The following is a 21,260-nucleotide window of genomic DNA, read 5'->3' as shown; positions in this document are numbered from 1 at the left end:
AGTTCACAGAACTCCTGTAACTCATGCAAGCAATTCTCATGGGTTCAGCATTAAGGTGGGGGATAAGGATACCTATAGCATATTAACAAGCAGAGACATTACTTTGCCAACAAAGGTCCATCTAGTCAACGCTATGGCTTTTCCAGTGGTCATGTATGGATGTGAGAGTTGGACTGTGAAGAAAGCTGAGCGCCAAAGAATTTGATGCTTTTGAACCGTGGTGTTGGAGAAGACTCTTGAGAGTCCCATGGACTGCAAGGAGATCCAACCAGTTTATTCTAAAGGAGATCAGTCCTGCGTGTTCATTGGAAGGACTGATGCTAAAGCTGAAACTCCAATACCTTGGCCACCTCATGCGAAGAGTTGACTCATTGGAAAAGACTCTGATGCCGGGAGGGATTGGGGGCAGGAGGAGAAGGGGACGACAGAGGATGAGATGGCTGGATGGCATCACCAACTTGATGGACACGAGTCTGAGTAAACTCCGGGAGTTGGTGATGGACAGGGAGGCCTGGCGTGCTGCGATTCATGGGATCACAGAGTCGGACACGACTGAGGACTGAACTGACTGAAGGATACCTAGTTAGATTATCTCTATGATCCTTTCAGTTTTAAATTTCCCATTCTACTGCAGTCTAATACTGGAATAGCCTCAAGATTTCCACAGGTTCATGAAAATGTGATTTTTATACTTTGTGTAGTGTTATAGTTATCCTAGTTCACTAACAAGCTGTTTATTATGACTGCTAGTTGCTATCCAATACTTAAGAGAACTTAAATATCAAAAATTCAGTTAGATTCTACTCAACAATTAGTGCTATGTATCCTATGCTAGGCATCATAAGGGAGGAACAGAAAATAACCACAGTACCACTAAAGTTAAGACAATTAAGCAATTACAAAAAAAGAAAATACCTCATTAAGTACTAACCTGGGATAGTGAAAATGAGCCAAAAATAATTTAGATAACAACAAGGACAGGAATTCCCTGGCAGTCTAGTGGTTAGGACACTGCTCTTCCACTGCAGGGGGCATGGGTGAAATCTGGGGTCAGGGAACTAAAATCCCACATGCCGAATATCCTGGAGGGTCCAAGGGGACAAAGACAATAATAATTTGGACCAGCTGGGGACAATCTCATGAAAGAACACTGGAGTGGACAGGAAGAACAGATGAGATCAAAAGGGTACTAACAGGACATCATGAACATAGGCAGAGCAGGTATAATAAAATCTGTATGCTGGGCAGTAATGAGAAATAAGACTTCATAGGTATGGAGGGGCCAATCACAGATAAGCTTAAAATTAAACAAAATAATTATTTGCACCAACAACAAAATAAAGACAATCTACAGAACACAAAAAATATCTATGAATGATATATCTGACAAGGGGTTAATATTCAAATATACAGCTTTTAAAACTCATACAACTCAAGAGAAAAAGACCATACAATCCAAGTTTAAAATGGGCAGAGGATGTGAGTAGGTATTTTTCCAAAGAAAATATACAGAAGGCCAACAGGTACATAAAAAGCTGCTCAATATCACTAATCATCAGGGAAATGGAAATCAAAACCACAATGAGATATCACCTCACATCTGTTAAAATGACTATTATCAAAAAGAAGAGAAGTGTTGGCAAAGATGTGGAGAAAAGGGAACCCTTCCATACTGTTAGTAGGAATGTAAATTGAAGCAGCCACTATGAAAAACAGTAGAGGGTGTGTAAAAAAAAAAAAACAACTACCATATGATCCAACAATCCTATTCCTGAGTATTCATCTGAAGAAAATGAAAATTCTAAAAGATATATACATCTCCATGCTTACTGCAACATTATTTACAACAGCCAAGATAGAGCAACAACCTAAATGTCCATCACCGAATGAATAGACAGAGAAAATCTGAGATACACACATACACATAAATACACACACACACAATGAAGTACTATTCAGCCAAAACAGAGAAGAAAATCTTGCCATCTAGGACAACATGGATGGACCTTCAGTGAAATAAGTCAGAGAAAGAACACCATGGGATCTCACTTATATGTGGAATCTTGCGGGGGAGGGGTCAGGAACAACCTCGAAATACAGAGAATAGAGGCAGGGACTGGGGGTGAACTAAAGAGGTGAAGTGGATCAAAAGGTATAAACTTCTAGTTATAAACCAAATGTCACAGGGATGTAATGTACAGCTGGGTGGCTGTAATTAATAATATTGTATTGCACACTTGAAAGTTGCTAAGAGTAGATCATAGACGTTTCATCACACACACACACACACACACACACACAAATCTGTAACTATGTATGATGACAAATGTTAACCTGACTTATTATAGTGATCATTTTACAATATATACAGCTATCAAATCATGTTGTACACCAGAAACTAGTATGTCAATTATACCTCAATTTTAAAAAGGACATATTTGCAAAAATAACCTATGGTAAAAAAAATCAAAAGGCTTCTCTGATGGCTCAGTGGTAAATAATCCACCTGTCAATGCAGGAGATGCAGGTTCAATTCCTGCGTCAGGAATATCCTCTGGAGAAGGAAATGGCAACCCACTCCAGTATTCTTGCCTGGGAAATCCCATGGACAGAGGAACCTGGCAGGCTATATTCCATGGGGTTGCAAAGAGTCAGACACAACTTAGCAACTCAACAACAACAAAGTCAAAACAGATGAGGGAACAGAAAGGGACAAATGGGAAGCTTCTGGAATGTTAGAAACTTTTACAGCTCAGTCTGAATGGTTGATAAATTTGTAAAATTTAATTTGTGCACTTTAGTAGTCTGTATACTTTACCACAACTGAAAAAAAGAAAAAGACACATAAATAGTTGCCAACTAATACAGCAGTCCTGTAGTTTTGAATAGGTAACAGAAGAGTGGTGTGCTAGGAGATGCATCTTACAGTATATGGAAGAGGAGCTGAAATGGGAGAGGAAAAGGCAGCCTTTTAAGTAACTCAGAACTAAGGTAATCATACTAGCAAACACTTATAGAACACAATATGCCAGGTACTGTTCTAAGAACTTTGCATATAATAATGCTTCTAATCTTCTTAATAACCTTATGTGACAAGCCTATTATTATCCCCATTTTACCAATAAGGAAGCCAAGGCCCAGGTTAAGTAACTGGCTGAAGATCTCTTAGCAATGAGCATATCCATGAAAAAAGAACTTTCTTTTCGTCAGTCACACTACATATATACCTATAAATAGACAACAAAACAAAAAACTAAAAATGGCAATCTCAACCTACCAACAAGAATAGGGACTACAACAGTGCTTTACCAGGCAGGGATGGAGCGCATTCAGCAGCAACATCCCTTTTCCCCCATCCTATAACTTCAATGTCAACACCATCCTCTCCCCAGTTTCGGTCAGCATTCCCAGCTGACTAAAAACCTCACTTAGCAAGGACACCTTCTCCCTAATCACCCTTACATGCCCTATTCGTAAAATAAGGCTTCACAAAATTAAAAAACTTTTCAAGGATGCTAAAGATCTTTGGAAAAGAGAACATAAGGGTAAAACCATTTAAAAAAGAAACTCCATGACTTCATGATCTATTGGATGAATATAGGTGAGGAAAGAGACTAAAAGAAAAAAAAAATCCCAGTTTCTAGTTACAAGACTTTAGAAAGGTTGTAAAAAGAAATAAAAATAAATGTCCATAAAAAGCTGACACACAAATTTTCAAAACAGCTTTACTTGCAATAGTCAAAAACTGGAAATGATGCAACTATCAACCAATAAGTGAATTAATGGTATATCACAACACAGGGATATTACTAAGGAACATAAAAAAGAACTGCTGATACACACAACAACATGGGTAAATATCACAGACATTATGCCAAGAGAAAGAAGCCAAGCACAAAAACACATACTGTGTGATTCCATTTCTACGTAACTCTAGAAAAGGCAAATCTAACTCACAATAACAGAAATCACATCAGTGGCTGTCTAAGAATAAGAGTAGAATGAGACTGTTCAGGAATTTTTAGATGAAATAAAAATGTTCTATATTTCACTAGGTTGACGGTTACAGTCACTGATCTGTACGTTAAAAATGTGAGTTTTACTGCCAAGTAAATTGTTTGTTTAGTCACTAAGTTGTGCCCTTGGTAAAGTTAACTTTTTAAAAAAATGTTTTGCAAGAAGAGATGAAAAAGATGAGTTCTTTTTAGATATGTTGAACCTGATGTGCCTATAGATAACCAAGAAGTACAAAACTTCTTAGACAGGCAGTTGGATATACAGGATGGGGTTGGGAGAGGCACTGGAAAGAACAGGGAGAAAAAGACGACCAGAGAGAGAAAGAAAAATATCAAGTGCTAAGAGACATGTACAGTTAAGGGAAGTCAGAAAGAACCAGTAAAACAAATTCTTAAGAAGGAGATGATCTAAAAATAAGCCCTTTTCTTCTAACCAAGGTAAGAAGACAGTTTTACAGATCAGAGTTACTTGTTTCCTTTAATCTTTTCTAAGGTTTTCTTATAAAAATTCCTACTCCTGACTCAGCTTTCAACTTGAATTTTCTATTCTCAACAGCTAGACTCCCTCTTATTCTAATTACCAACACCCCTATGACCAGCAATTCACATACCTAAAAAGAAATGCTCACTAAGAGTAATAGAAAGGCATATCACATACACTAGCATTTCATGTACAAAGAACTGATGAAAGATTCTCACACTCAAAAAATTAGAGAAAATGAGGTGGATGAACCTAGAGCCTTCTATAAAGAGTAAAGTCAGTCAGAAAGAGAAACACAAAAATTATATATTAATACATATAGACAGCAAGGAGATCAACCCAGTCAATCCCAAAGGAAATTAATCCTGAATATTCACTGGAAGGACTGAAGCAAAAGCTCCAAAATTTTGGCTACCTGATGCAAAGAGCTGATTCACTGAAAAAGACCCTGGTGCAAGGAAAGATTAAGGACAGGAGAAGGGGGCAGCAGATAGTTTGAGCGAACTGTGGGAGATAGTGAAGGACAGGGAAGCCTGGCATACTGCAGTCCACGGGGTTGCAGAGTCGGACACGACTGAGTGACTAAACAACAATGGAATGTAGAAAGATGGTACTGATGAACCTATCTGCAGGGCAGCAATGGAGATGCAGACACACAGAACAAACTTGTGGACATGGTGGGGGGCAGTGAGTACGAAGGAGAGAGTGGGACAGATGGAGAGTAGCATGAAAACATACACACTAACCTATGTAAAATAGACAGCCAGTGGGAATTTGCTGGATGACTCAGGGAACTCAAACCAGGGCTCTGTGACAATCTAGAGGGGTGAGATGGGGTGGGAGGGAGGCTTAAAAGTGAGGGGACATATGTATACCTATAGCTGATCCATGTTGATGTACAGCAGAAACCAACACAATACTGTAATTATACTTCAATTAAAAATTTAAAAAATCTAAAAGAAGAGTGAAAAAAATTAGAGAAAAGGTTAAGTAGAGTGATACAGGCAGAAACCCAGAGAGAAGGCAGTAAAAAACAGAATAAATAAATAAGACACGGCAGATGTTAATCTGTGAAACTTTAAAATGCAGTGAAATTAGTCTATACTTGTAACATTTTGCAAAAATCTTAGACAAAAAATGTTATTTACAAGAATATCACTGCCAATTCATTTAAGTCTAATTAACAATATTAAGTCGAATCAACAATATTTGATTGATTAATCAGTTTTTTCCCCTCCTTCTACCCTACCACCAAATAGTTTCTACCCAACCAAATAAGAGTACAACTCAGGCTTTACAGACACTCCTGGCTCCATCACTTACTGGCTATGTGATCTTAAGTTATTTAACTTCAAGAGCATCAGTTACCCCCTATAAAATGCAACTTGCTATTTACCTTTCAGGGATGTTATGAAAAACTTAAATAAAACATGTATTAATATATGTATGTGTGTGTGTGTGTGTGTGTGTGTGTGTGTGTGTGTACACACATATAAAGTAGTACCTGGCCCACAGTTAAATGCTCAATAAACAGCGGGTCTTTTTACTACTAAAATTCTAATCATAAATGTCACATAATTCATTTTTGAAATGACTAAATAAGCTGTATATCAACATATATTTATCATAGCTAAAATATTTCAGTTCTCCTTTTCAGGACATACTGTACTTTTTTACCCTCTCTGTGAAATCTCTTAAGACCATTTAACTTGTTTTGGCCAATAAATGATAAGCCAAAATGATATGATCCTCTTCTAGAAAGACACTTTAAGAACCAGTGAGTTCTTAACAGTCTCCTTCCCATGGCCAAAGATCATGGAACCATGTGATGGAATCTCCATTAATCTGAGATCCTACATAGTAAGAACAAACAGAATGCCCCACCAGCCACACTATATACACATCATGTCAAGCAAAAAAGCATTTGTCCTGTTAAAAGTCACTGAAATCTTTGAACTGTTTGTTACCACTACATAACCTGGTCTCTCCTGACTGATACACAACCAAAGCCAAAGTCACTATCTTTCCCTTTTCTTGAAAAATTAGAGTCATTCTTAACATATCCTTTCCCCTACCTCTAGTGAACCGATTTCCATCAATATTTCTACCTTCAGTTCAGTTCAGTCGCTCAGTTGTGTCTGACTCTTTGTGACCCCATGAATTGCAGCACACCACGCCTCCCTGTCCATCACCAACTCCCGGAGTTCACCCAACCTCATGTGCATCAAGTTGGTGATGCCATCCAACCATCTCATCCTGTCATTCCCTTCTCCTCCTGCCCCCAATCCCTCCCAGCATCAGGGTCTTTTCCAATGAGTCAACTCTTCGCATGAGGTGGCCAAAGTATTGGAGTTTCAGCTTTAGCATCAGTCCTTCCAATGAACACCCAGGACTGGTCTCCTTGATGGACTGGTTTGATCTCCTTGCAGTCCAAGGGACTCTCAAGAGTCTTCTACAACCAATACCACAGTTTCAAAGATTCAATTCTTCCGTGCTCAGCTTTGGAGCATGGAAGGCTGCAGTCCATGGGATCACTGAGGGTCGGACACAACTAAGCGACTTCACTTTCACTTTTCACTTTCATGCATTGGAGAAGGAAATGGCATCCCACTCCAGTGTTCTTGCCTGGAGAATCCCAGGGACGAGGGAGCCTGGTGGGCTGCCGTCTATGGGGTCGCACAGAGTCAGACACACTGAAGTGACTTAGCAGCAGCAGCAGCAGCTTTCTTCACAGTCCAACTCTCACATCCATACATGACCACTGGAAAAACCATAGCCTTGACTAGATGGACCTTTGTTGACAAAGTAATGTCTCTGCTTTTTAATATGCTATCTAGGTTGGTCATAACTTTCCTTCCAAAGAGTAAGTGTCTTTTAATTTCATTGCTGCAATCACCATCTGCAGTGATTTTGGAGCCCAGAAAAATAAAAGTCTGACACTGTTTCCACTGTTTCCCCATCTATTTCCCATGAAGTGATGGGACCAGAAGCCAATATCTTCGTTTTTTGAATCTTGAGCTTTAAGCCAACTTTTTCATTCTCCTCTTTCACTTTCATCAAGAGGCTTTTTAGTTCCTCTTCACTTTCTGCCATAAGGGTGGTGTCATCTGCATATCTGAGGTGATTGATATTTCTCCCAGCAATCTTGATTCCAGCTTGTGCTTCTTCCAGCCCAGCATTTCTCATGATGTACTCTGCAAATAAGTTAAATAAGCAGGGTGACAAAGCCTTGACGTACTCCTTCTCCTATTTGGAACGAGTCTGTTGTTCCATGTCCAATTCTAACTGTTGCTTCCTGACCTGCATATAGGTTTCTCAAGGGGCAGGTCAGGTGGTCTGGTATTCCCATCTCTTTCAGAATTTTCCACAGTATCTTGTGATCCACACAAAGGCTTTGGCATAGTCAATAAAGCAGAAATAGATGTTTCTCTGGAACAGTTGCTTTTTCCATGATCCCGCAGATGTTGGCAATTTGATCTCTGATTTCTTTGCCTTTTCTGAAACCAGCCTGAACATCTGGAAGTTCACGGTTCACGTACTGCTGAAGCCTGGCTTGCAGAATTTTGAGCATTACTTTACTAGCATGTGAGATGAGTGCAATTTGGAGTAGTTTGCACATTCTTTGGCACTGCCTTTCTTTGGGATTGAAATGAAAACTGACCTTGTCCAGTCCTGTGGCCACTGGTGACTTTTCCAAATTTGCGGGCATACTGAGTGCAGCACTTTCACAGCATCATCTTTCAGGATCTGAAACAGCTCAACTGGAATGCCATCATCTCCACTAGCTTTGTTCGTAGTGATGCTTTCTAAGGCCCACCTGACTTCACATTCCAGGATGTCTGGCTCTGCGTAAGTGATCACACCATCGTGATTATTTGGGTCGTGAAGATCTGTTTTGTACAGTTCTTCCGTGTATTCTTGCCACCTCTTCTTAATATCTTCTGCTTCTGTTAGGTCCAGACCATTTCTGTCCTTTATCGAGCCCATCTTTTCATGAAATGTTCCCTTGCTATCTCTAATTTTCTTGAAGAGATCTCTAGTCTTTCCCATTCTGTTGTTTTCCTCTATTTCTTTGCATTGATCGCTGAGGAAGGCTTTCTTATCTCTCCTTGCTAATCTTTGAAACTCTGCATTCAAATGGGAATATCTTTCCTTTTCTCCTTTGCTTTTTGCTTCTCTTCTTTTCACAGCTACTTGTAATCTCTCTCAAATCCATCATCTGAGCGCTACTCTTTACAGGCTTCTGAAATGACCTTCTAACCAACCTCTCTATGTATAATTTTTGCCCATCTATTCTCTGCAATAATTCCAGAATAATCTTTTCAAAACATAAATCTGATCATACCATACCCTTGGTTTTATATGGTTTTCATATCAAATAGGAGCACAGGAAAAAAGGGCCTTCAAGAAATAACTGTCAGAGGGACTTTCCTGGTGGTCCAGTGACTAAGACTCTACACTCCCAATGCAGGGGGCCCTGGGTTTGATCCCTGGTCAAGGAACTAGATTCCAGATGTCACAACTAAAAGATCCTGCATGCCTCAACTAAGACCCAGTGCAGACAAATATTTTTCTAAATTAATTTTAAAAAACAACACGGATTAACTTTTTTAAAAAAAAGGAAAAAAGAAATAACTGTGAGAGATGCTGGAAATGTTCCATATGTTGTTGTGCATGGGAGTTACATGAGTATATAAATTTGCAAAAATTCAACAAGCTTACACTTAATATTTATGCATCATGCTGCACTAATCATAACTCAATTAAATAGTTTAAAAGATACATGGCCCTAGTTTTTCAGCTTCATTTTACTGAATTTCCATTCCAAACAACATAAATAGCCTACAGCCACAAACTGTCAGTAATTACACTCTTAGACATTGATCTTTCATGTTCTCAGGTATACAATTTCCTTTCCACTCCTACTTTTCTTCAAGATTCATACAATATTTCACTCCCATAAGGGGTCACTCCACCCAAACATTCCTTGACTTTCCTTCACTTGTACGATAACAGCTCTTTGTAACTTATTCACTATGCCAGTGAGTCTCAATAAGAGGTGATTTTACTCCCCAGGGGGCATTTGACAATGTCTGGAAACATTTTTAATTGTCACAACTGGGGAGAGGGAGTGTTTCTGGTATCTAAAGGTAAAGGCTAGGGATACTGCAAATGGTCTTATAAATATACAACACAGACCCCCACAACAATGAATAATTCTACCTAAAATGTCAATATTGCCATGGTTGAGAAATTCTGCACTACGTTTTTGTATGATACAATATGTCTGCAAGTCCGTTTCCCTGCTAAACTGAAAAAAAAAAAACAGGAGAGATTAAATCATACTCATTTCAGTATTCCAGCATCAGTTCAGTTCAGTTCACTTCAGTCGCTCAGTCATGTCCGACTCTTTGCAACCCCATGAATCACAGCATGCCAGGCCTCCCTGTCCATCACCAACTCCCGGAGTTCACTCAGACTCACGTCCATCGAGTCAGTGATGCCATCCAGCCATCTCATCCGCTGTTGTCCCCTTCTCCTCCTGCCCCCAATCCCTCCCAGCATCAGAGACTTTGCCAGTGAGTCAACTCTTCGCATGAGGTGGCCAAAGTACTGGAGTTTCAGCTTTAGCATCATTCCTTCCAAAGAAATCCCAGGGCTGATCTCCTTCAGAATGGACTGGTTGGATCTCCTTGCAGTCCAAGGGACTCTCAAGAGTCTTCTCCATAGTACCTAGCAAATAGCATTTAAAAATGTATAATAAGAGATGTCATCACTGAACCTATTTTGATAATCACAGTGCCTGGAATGTAGCAATGTAGCACTCAAAAGATACATAACAAGTACATGTGTTATTACAGAATCTTATTTTAATACTAAAGCTATACAGTATACTAGCTACACTGGTAGTCTTTAAATTTAAATTCCATCAATTACCATTCTGATTTGATGCTTTCATAGTACAAACCAACAGATCATAAACTATAATCTATGTATTTCAAGTAGTTAAATTGAAATTGATATCTATATTAAGTTACTGCTATGCTAAGCCACTTCAGTCGTGTCTGACTCTGTGTGACCCCATAGACGGCGGCCCACCAGGCTCCCCTGTCCCTGGGATTCTCCAGGCAAGAACACTGGAGGAGGTTGCCATTTCCTTCTCCAATGCATGAAAATGAAAAGTGAAAGTGAAGTCGCTCAGTTGTGTCCGACTCTTAGTGACCCCGTGGACTGCAGCCTACCAGGCTCCTCTGCCCAAGGGATTTTCCAGGCAAGAGGACTGGAGTGGGGTGCCACTGTCTTCTCCGATATTAAGTTAAGCTTAGACCAAATATGAGTAAACCAAATAGCTTAATGACTATGTTTGAAAAGGATTAAAAGCATAAAACTTTAAAAAAAATGTTTTAATCACATATCACAATGCCACCTGAATAAGATAAAGCAGAATAATAGAAAACTAAAATGTGGGATACCATTTCACTTAATATTAATCCAATATTAATTTATATTAAAAAAACATAATGGTGGTATACCTTAATGTATTGTCAAAAACAATTACACTTTTTGTATTACTTAATAAACATTTTGTATCTCAACAACAGAACCATTTTATTGGTGATGACTGGATTTATCACCTCTAAGATAACCATAAAATACATTTTAGATGCTTGCTTACTGTATCTATTTCACTATTCCTCCCCTAATATATTCCATGCCATCTCCTGGAAGGTTGAAAGAAAATGTGTATTTACAAGGCTCTTAAATTAACCAGATGCCTTGTTAAATTTAGTTGTTTAGAGTAGACAGACTGTAAAATGTTAGGAGACTAAGTATTCAATTGAAGGAAAATTTTTGAGATAATGATTTATTATTAAACTATCTATATTCCAAATCTGATAAATAAAAATGAAAGTTCTTAATTTGATCCCTATCTAAAGTTCTCAAAACATTTAACTGCCAATGTGGGTCCATTCTCATTGAAAAAAAAAAAAGGCAAAATCATTGGAAAAGACCCTGGTGCTGGGAAAGATTGAAGGCGGGAGGAGAAGGGGATGACAGAGGATGAGATGGTTGGACGGCATCACCAACTCAACGGAAATGAGTTTGGGTAAACTCCGGGAGTTGGTGATGGACAGGGAGGCTTAGTGTGCTGCAGTCCATGGGGTCACAAAGTTGGACACCACTGAGCGATTGAACTGAACCTATTAATACTAAATGCAAAAGCAAAACAAAAAATAAATTTAAAAACCCACCACCCTTATCACTGATTTGATGATTAAATAATAAACAATATCTATTTCGTATGTATTCAACCAAAGAAAAACTCATCTGGTAACAATCCATTATTTAGGGTTTTAGTAAAATTTCTTTTACTACAGGAATAAACTCTCTTGTAAAGCTTATTCTTCTAACTTATCAAAGTATCTAATATACATTACAAAACAAAATTCATGTATCACTATTTTTGTTTTCCCCTAAAACCATGCTATTTTTGAACACAGTGATTTTTCCAGTTTACATCTGCATGCATATCTACAATGAGCTCAATCAAAGTATCACATAAACAAAGAAATATCCAAATTCTATACTTTCTACTGTTAGCATTCAAGTTTTTCTACTACAGAACATTTCTCTCCTAAACACAAAATTTTCACATCTTTTCCTTCTTAAAATCCTTTTAGCCTTAAGTTTTGCGGCATTACTTCATAGAACTGAACTTTCATACATAACACACAAAACGATTTTGTCAGTCTCTAAATTAAAGATAAAAGGATCTTTTCATTACTCTATGTTTAAATTATTTGTGCTTTTCCAGGTAACGGAAAAATTACCATCACTAACAATCACATAAAGTAAAGAATGTGAAAGTGAGCACATTATACTGCACCCCAGGACTCAGAACCCTTGAATTTTAAGAAACAACTGAAATAGTATACTCCTATGAAGTGATGGTCTCTATAAAACACCACAATCATCATCTACCATTTACACAGCAAGAGTTTATTTAAATTCTATATATTAAATACTATAATATATACCATACAGTTTTCTGTGCAACGTTGAAGAGTCAAGTTTCCTTATCAAGTACAATTACATATTAATAAGTTATTACAATCAAGCATTATGGATGCTTTTGGCAAAGAGACAAAGCTTTTCCAATTTTGAGTGACACTAAATTCCCAAGTGTAAAAAAGGAAAAAAACCTTGACCTTGTTTAATAATGCTGTTCATCAACTTTTTTTTGAAACTTTTCTCAGTTTTCATGGGGATAAATTGGAAGAAATCAACCCAAAATACAAACTATAGAGACTTGTAACTACTATCATAAGTCAATTAAAAACATCAAAACATAAGGATATCATTAGACAATGCACAGAAGTACACTGAAATTTTTCAAATATACTCAATACATTTAGTCATATAATAAACTTTATTGAATTACATGTTACAACTAGTAGTTTAAATCTACATGTGCCTCAAATAAAAATATATTTTATTATGCTCCAATAAAGTTTTTTTTTTAATAAATTCTGCAATTCGTGAGAAACTGCCCTCACGTAAGTAAGATGTGACATTAGATATGTGATAATATATTCCCCAAAATAAAAACCTCAGAAGTTATCATCATACCCCAAACTGCTGGCATCCTGCCCAGGACTTACTAGACAAAGTCTTCAGTACCCTACAAGATTTAAGACCTAGGGAAGGTAAATACATGCAACATAACTAACAAATAGATGAGAGACTAGAATCAGGAGAGACCGAAAGTAGAGTTGTTGAAAGAAAAAGAAAAAATAAGCATACTCAGATATGAGGGTTCAAAAAGAAATTTCAAAACAATTTAACTGTGTACCCAGAACTCATAAAGTCAAAAGAAGTTTCCCATTACAATGCTCACCTTTACTTACACATCACACTCTGACATTTCCCCATTATTTTTCATTAAAAAAAAAACTAGTGTTGTGATCCACTAAATTGAATTGACAAGTCACTAATGGGTCACAACCTAAAATTTGAAAAGAACTGGTTTAGAGGAACTGACAACCACGGGAAGGTCCCTGCTTTCCTCTGAATATCTAGTTTGAGAAAACTATTTAAGTGGAAAAAATGAAAAGATAGAATTCCTCCACGGCAGGGACCAAGTCTTATTGGCACATAATCATCACTTAACATTTGCTGAATTAATATACTGTGGAATATAAAGCATGTTCAAGGTGGGACATACCTACAAAACATACCTAGAAAAAGCCTTAGGAGAACACAACTATTTTGAATTCCTTCAAAGCCAGGGACACTGAAAAGAGTTTCAGGAAGTAGAAGTATGCGACTTAGAAGTCTCCTTGGACTGCAAGAAGATCAAACCAGTCAATCCTAAAGAAAATCAACCCTCAAATATTCATTGGAAGGGCTGCTGATAACGCTGAAACTCCAAAACTCTGGCCACCTCATTCGAAGAGCCAATTCACTGTAAAAGACCCTGATGCAGGGGGAAACGAGGCAAAAGGAGAATCGGGTGGCAGAGGATGAGATGGTTAGATATTAATAGCATCACTGACTCAATGGACATGAATTTGAGCAAACTCCGGGAGATGGTGGAGGACAGAGGAGCCTGGCAGGCTACAGTCCATGGCGTTGCAAAAAGCTAGATGCAAACTCAGCGAACACCAACAACCACCAAAGGGAAAGGAAATTTTGCCTTCAAGACAGGTTTACATCCAGCAAAGGAAAAAGAAAATCTCTTACAGAACCACATAGTAGTTCATTATAGGTACAAAAAGTTTGCAAGCTACCCTTGGTTAGAAAGTGTAACCTTTTCTGGGACTTCTGTGATGGTCCAGTGGCTAAGACTCTGAGCTCCCAATGGAGGGCACTGGGGTTTGATCCCTGGTCAGAAAACTAAACTCCACATGCCGAAACTAAAGATCCTGCATGCAGCAATGAAGATCGAAGATCCCACATGGTAAGTAGGACTCAGTAAGCCAAATAAATATTATTTAAAAAAAGAAATTCTAACCATTTCTTTTAAAAATATGTTATATGTGTCTATACATATACACACATACACAGATATATAGAGAGAAAGAGAGCTCCAAATGTATAAATCCAACTTCAAATAAAAATTATGGAATATAATTCATTCTTAAAAATTAAGACTCCCTATCTTCATCTGTAAACATTTATTAAGTGGCCAGTATGTGAAAGCCAACATCTTACTGAGTGCTTACTACGTATCAAGCAATATGTTAAGTACTTAACAAGGATTATCCCATTTAAACCTAACCACCTTATAAAGTAGACATTATTTTCATTTTATAGACCAGGAAGAAGTGTTCAGTCAGACAACTTGACGACTCTTTGCAACCAAGGACTGTAGCCTGCCATGCTCCTGTCCATGGAACTCTCCAGGCAAGAATACTAGAGTGGGTTGCCATTCCCCTCTCCAGAGGATCTTCTCAACCCAGGGACTGAACCCAGGTCTCCTCCATTGCAGGCGGATTCTTTACCGTCTGAGCCACCAGGGAAGTGTGTTAGTCACTCAGTTGTGTACAACTTCTTGAGACCCCATGGACTGTAGCCCATCAGGCCTGTCTGTCTATGGGATTTTCCAGGCAAGAATACTGGAGTGGGTTGCCATTTCCTTCTCTGAGCCACCAGGGAAAGTGAGGCTTAAAAAAGTGACATAAAGAAGTCACACAGCTAATAAATGGAGAAAATAAGATACATTAAGCACCAGTTTATTATTGATGACTACAGATCCAAATACTGTGCTCCATACCATTATCTGTTGATGCTTTTCTCAAAGGAGAAGGCAATGGCACCCCACTCCAGTACTCTTGCCTGGAAAATCCCATGGACGGAGGAGCCTGGTAAGCTGCAGTCCATGGGGTCTCGAAGAGTCAGAGACGACTGAGCGACTTCACTTTCACGCATGGGAGAAGGAAATGGCAACCCGCTCCAGTGTTCTTGCTTGGAGAATCCTAGGGACGGGGGAGCCTGGTGGGCTGCCGTCTATGAGGTTGCACAGAGTCAGACACGACTGAAGCGACTTAACAGAAGCAGCAGCAGCTTTTCTCAAAAACTGAACTTCGCATGTGTCTTCCTTAAATGAAGTAATTCATTTATTTCTGAATCTGCACAACACTAACATATAGAATAATTTAATCAAAAGTAAAAATCCCCTTCTTAACTTTAAAGTTAAATTAGGGTACATTAAATGTAGTTATGTTTACGTAACAATGCCAGTGTCATTGAGATTTTTAACAGGCTATATATTTACTATGTAAAGTATTTAGTAACCTGTACTTTCACTAAGTCTATTTACATGCCAAGTACTTCATATTGTGAAATATGGGCCTTTTATGGGCCACTCAATTTTGTCACTAGGTAAGAGGATGCAGCCTTAAACTCTATTTCAGAACAAAAAGTCATCTTCTAGCACAAGCAAGAGAGATTGATATAGAAATAATTGTTACCAAATGTTGACAGAACATCCCAATTGAAATTGTTTCTAGTCCCTCCATACAATTTTTAAATTCATGTGGATTTTTAAAGAAGGTATGAGACACTTTAATGATATTAAATATTAATTTTTATCATTAAAAATTAAAATTTTTAATCCAATATAATGGATTTGTATTTTTTACATTTACATTTTATTTTTTAGTTCTACCAGTTCATTGCTACCAACCCATCTCCCTCCACCCTCTCGCATGCATGCTCAGTCATCTAACCCCATAGGCTATAGCCCGCCAGGCTCCTCTGTCCATGGACTTTTCCAGGCAAGAATACTGGAGTGGGTTGCCATTTCTTTCTCTTACACTCACATTTTAAAATTTGAAACCTTGAACAATATAAAAAATAATCCAGCCATGAACAAGTACAGAAACCTAAAGGTGGATGAACATACGTTGGCATTCTAATACAACAATCTCACTTTTATTTTTGACTACGGAATTGACACTTTAGAAGAGATTCATTCATATATGATCCGGAACTGAACACCAGCCCTTAACTAATACATATAAAAAAGCTCCTAATTTCTAAAAGGTTAATAGTATGAGTGCAATTATTACAACAGACTACCGATAACCAAAAAGATATACACTGGAGAGATAAAATGATTTCAATATTTGTTTTTTTTTAATTTTAATATTTGAAGTGGTCAAATGAAAAACAGAATTTATTTCCAGGTAATCTGAATAACAGATTAATCTCAAATGTAAATTCAATGCCAACAGTTGGCCCTCTAAATAACTTCTGGATTTACTAAGTATTCATATCCACTGCGTGCATGCTAAGTCGTTTCAGTCATGTCCGACTCTGTGACCCTATGGACCGTCACCCACAGACTCCTCTGTCCACGAAATTCTCCTGGCAAAAATACTAGAATGGGTTGCTGTGCCCTCCTCCAGCTCCATATCTACTAAGTACTAGCAAATTCTTAAATTACACTTTTTCTGGTTAAGAGTATTTGGTTCTTCTAGTATTTTGCAAGTAATTAGTTTCTTTCATACTAGTGGGATGGCATCATAACATGGGATCAAGTATCATGCATATACTTTGATATGCAGAAAGCATGGTGTATAGTAACATGGTCAATTAACTGCATATCTACTGTTCTCCTAAAATATATATTACAGAAAATACAGTAACTACTTTCTATTCAGTTCACTCATACCTTTGGTCCTGTATATTGTTATGTTTCTTTAAAACCTCTCAGAGTTTAAATGTTTGAGAAAATATCCTTTAATTTGGAAGGATACTTAGTTACTGTCAAGATAATTTTATATAAAACCTTTTAAAACCAAATTCTTTCTAACAAATTCTTCCATCTATAAAGCATGAGAAATACAACAAAATTAGCAAATCAGATACGAGAATGCCAAAAATTAAGTCATTAAAAGGGAATTCAGAGAGTCAGTTGTGAAAGAACAGGAAGTGATGTCCACTGCCATTTTGTAGATGAACTATTTAGAAACACAAGAGGTACCATACTAATCTGGAATCAACCAACTCACACTAATAGTTCTCAGTATTCTCTTTCTGACAGCAGCATCAGAACTCAGCTGCCATAACCCTGTTTTTCCCCTAATAATGAATTTATCTAACTGGTGATGAACATAATTTTACCACTTGTAGCAGAATTCCTACCAACTATTGACAAGGGTCTCTTTATAATTGTTCTAAAGAGTACTTCTTAGTTCCAGCATTCTGATGTATAGCAAGTAGTTTACCTATATCCTGTCTACATCCTTCAGTTTTGTAGCCCTTATTGATAAATCCTCTCTCTGCATCTTTGAAAGACAAAAACAGACACTCTTTAGTAAGCAGTAAGCTGGGGTTTACACATGCTAGTAATATATGAATTAATTATCAACAACAAGCCATAGCATAGAGAATTAAACTTTACATCACAGTCTGCCATACAGGGAAAAACTGCCCACCACAACATGCAGCATCGTGCCATGAAATAAAGATTCAAATGAGAAGTGCTGTTTAAATGAATTCAGATAAAAAATCAAGAGAATAAAGAAAGCAAGGAGAATTCCATTTGCCGAGTAAAAATAATAAAAACTGACAACATAGCATTAACGTGTCCTCCTATATTAAAATCATGAAATAAGACAAAATCTAAATTAATGCTTAACACTACTACTGCCTCTAACATCTTTAAATCTTTGTCTTAAAATGGGTTTCAAAATGCAACACACACCAAAAGAGCTCTGATGGACAATGTAAAATGTAGATGGCAGGGAAGTATTTAAAAACAAGTCAGCCACCAAGTAAAGCTTAAACACTAAATACAACTTGCTAGTAAAATGTCAAGACATGATCTCTGTATTTAGTCATCTTCATCACTCTGTGTAACAGTTTTTTAATTATATGAATATTCAAGTATGGAACGTTTTGAACTCACCCATCAGTAAAGAGAAAAGTATCAACTATAGACTTCAAGACTACTCTGGTCACAAGAACTTGGCAACATACTTCTAGAATGTAATTTTTAAAAAATTTATTTCTATTCTACTAAGCAAAACCAATAAGTACTATTGTAAACCAGATAAGACGATTTGTCTTAAACAAATATGACATTCTGAAGCAAAAGTGGAAAATGACTTTTTGACTACAGAATATTCTATTACAGCATAATTAGGCAAATCACGTTTATTTTTCCCTTACACTAAGAAACAAAGCATTTGCAATAGAAAAGTGTGTGGCCTAATCATTTCGGGAAAATTCCAATTTCGATGTATACAAAATAGTATTAACCCTAAAAATTCACAGCTCAGGGAGAAGCAATGTCCATCAGACATCCTGTCTGTACAGAATAATCTTGAATAATTCTTCAAGTACTACAAAAGTCATAGGAAGAGGGGAGAAAAAGTGGGAAATCAGAGAAAACAAAATTATTTTACTTAAATCTTAACGAAAACCCAATATGCTCACACAGTCAATCTAGTGTTCAAATGAGAGAGCAAGAGAGACCATCAAAACTGTTCCTAACATGGCAGGGTCCCTCTTGAGTGGCCATATCCTCGCAGTAACAACAGAAATAGATATACTTCGCACGGACAGATCTCAGAGGAAGAGTATTAAACCGGTACTGTTATCGATTTAAAACCAAAGGAAAAGGGGTAACCTTTCTAAGGGAAGCGCCATTACTTCCCTCTCCCGCTCCCCCTCCCTTCAGTGTATACACGGGCCTGTGTATGAAGAAACTGCCTTGGACTTCTGCAGCACTGCAGCAGACTAAAGGATGGGGAAGGGTAGGGGGAAAGAAACGCTTCCATCACCCCTACAGAAGTGGGGTACAGAGTTCCTGGGGGGCGGGAGGAATCTACCCAGTAGACTACCCAGAGCAGTCTCCCTTCTCAAGAATACACAGACACTACAAAGAGGAGGGAGGAGCAGAGGGATCAGAAGGGAAGGGGACCCCGCGCCTTTAAGTCGGGGTGCACATCAACCCTGTCTCCCTAGGAGGGCCACACCTTCCTCGAGACATCCCCTTCCACCACCCCTTCCGGTGACCCTCAGGAAAGAGGAATGCAATTGCTCTTGCCCCTCAAAACAGGAGGGCGCCTAGCTCACCAGCTTCCTCACCCCACCCACAGAATCACAGACCCTCCTTGTCTCCCTCCCCCACCCCACCCCCACATCCCAGCTTCCGCGCAGCGGCCAGAGTGGGCCGAATTTCCCCGCCCCCTCCATGTCTCCCTTTCCCAAAGCAGAGGTGCCCTTACCCTTTCGCCGACAGGTCTGGGGCGGAGTAGGCAGGCGCAGCCCCCTGCAGCGCCGGGGGAGCCGCTACGCTGGAGGGCAAGGAGTGAGGAGGAGGAGGGGGCCAGGCGACAGACCGCCGCCCCCCCCCCCCGGAGCCCCAGCAAGCCGCCCAGCCCAAGCTCTGCGACAAGGGGCGGGGGGGGGGGGGGGGGCGAGGGGACGACCGGGGTCGAGGAGGCGCCCTCAGCGCTTGGGCTCAGCTAAGATGGCGCGGGGAAGTGCCGGGAGCCGCCGCCGCCGCCGCCGCCGCCGCCGCCTCGGGGGAACCGGCCCGGGCCTCGGCCGCCTCCTGTCCTCACACAGCCGAGGCCCTCTCGGTCCCCCGCCGCGGCCCCTCGGCGGGCGGGCCCACGCACAGCCCTCCGCCACCACCACCACCCCTGGGAAGGGGGCGCTCACAAAGGGAAGAGAGGCCCCGGGCCGGCCGGCCGGCGGCGGGGCGGGGTCCCCAGGGGCCGGAGGCCTCAGAGGTTGCGGGTGCCTCGCGCTCTCGGCCCGCGAAGGGCGCAGGCAAGCGGGACCCCTCCTCTCTGCTTAGGCAGGCGGCGGCACCGACTCACTCTCTTTGCCACCCTCCCTCTCTCTCTCCGAGCCCTGAAGCCACAGAGCCCGGCCGCTGCCCAGATTCCCCCCCTTCCCCGACACCACTCCCCTCCTCCCGACAGTCATCCCAGTCTCCGATCTCGCGAGATTTCCCGCCTGACAGGCTCGACCCTGCGCGAGACAAAACTGCGTACGCGTGCACGCCCTCACGGGAACGCGCGAGTGCTTACACTGGGCGGAGTCTCACGCGTGTCCCCGAGTTTACAGCCTCTGTCCAGCCCTGGCTCGCTCAGCTCGCGGAGCTCTTCTGCCACGCGGGCGTCAGGTGCGTTTATTTCACCCTGAAACCTAAGGAAGAAGAGCTTATCTGCTCTCCTCCGGCTCTGCTTTTCCCGCTCCCAAAGTATGTGCACCCCCCTCCCCAATAAACCTGAGAATGAAGTTTTCCCTGACGTGTTGAATAATCCCCTTCTTACACACCTTACTTCAATCCCTCCTTGGAATTCGGAGATAAGCTGGTCAGCTTAATCAGTATATAATTGAGTTTTTCAGATTCGAAAAGTTTATAATAATTTTTGGAACGGTAATAAGAGAAATACAAATCTACACCGTCCTATATGTTAGCGATGGTAGAAAAAGGAGAAATTCTTGAAAAGTTTTTGTAGAGTGAGTAGGCTGAGTAATAAGAACAGTAAACAAACTGGAGAGTTCCAAGAGAAGACGTAGTGCTGCTCAGTTTTTGTAACGAAAACCTTTTAAAGGGGAAAACCTCTTCAGTAGGCCACAAAGAGAGCAATTTTATTCAAGAACCAAAAGGTATGCCTAAAGTGCAGTCATAAAAAAAATCTTTTTTCTTCAGTGTATAAAACTGAGATAAATAGATCTGCCGTGTGGGACTTGTGAGTGAATATGTACACCAGAACAATAATTGGAAGTTA

General features: G+C 39.7%; 1 protein-coding gene across 1 annotated transcript in view; it reads right to left on the bottom strand.

Annotated features, from left to right (window-relative positions):
- The window catches only part of TAOK1 (TAO kinase 1), a 101,162-nt gene extending 80,682 nt beyond the window's left edge, over window positions 1–20,480 (bottom strand). The window contains exon 1 of the mRNA XM_069602993.1: window positions 19,740–20,480. The gene's annotated coding sequence lies outside the window, so the exon portion shown is untranslated. The remainder of the gene's footprint in view (window positions 1–19,739) is intronic.
- Between the last annotated feature and the right edge of the window lie 780 nt (window positions 20,481–21,260).

This window comes from Ovis canadensis, chromosome 11 (genome assembly GCF_042477335.2).
Source record: "Ovis canadensis isolate MfBH-ARS-UI-01 breed Bighorn chromosome 11, ARS-UI_OviCan_v2, whole genome shotgun sequence".
Lineage (NCBI taxonomy): Eukaryota > Metazoa > Chordata > Mammalia > Artiodactyla > Bovidae > Ovis > Ovis canadensis.
This window is presented reverse-complemented; position numbering and strand designations above follow the sequence as displayed.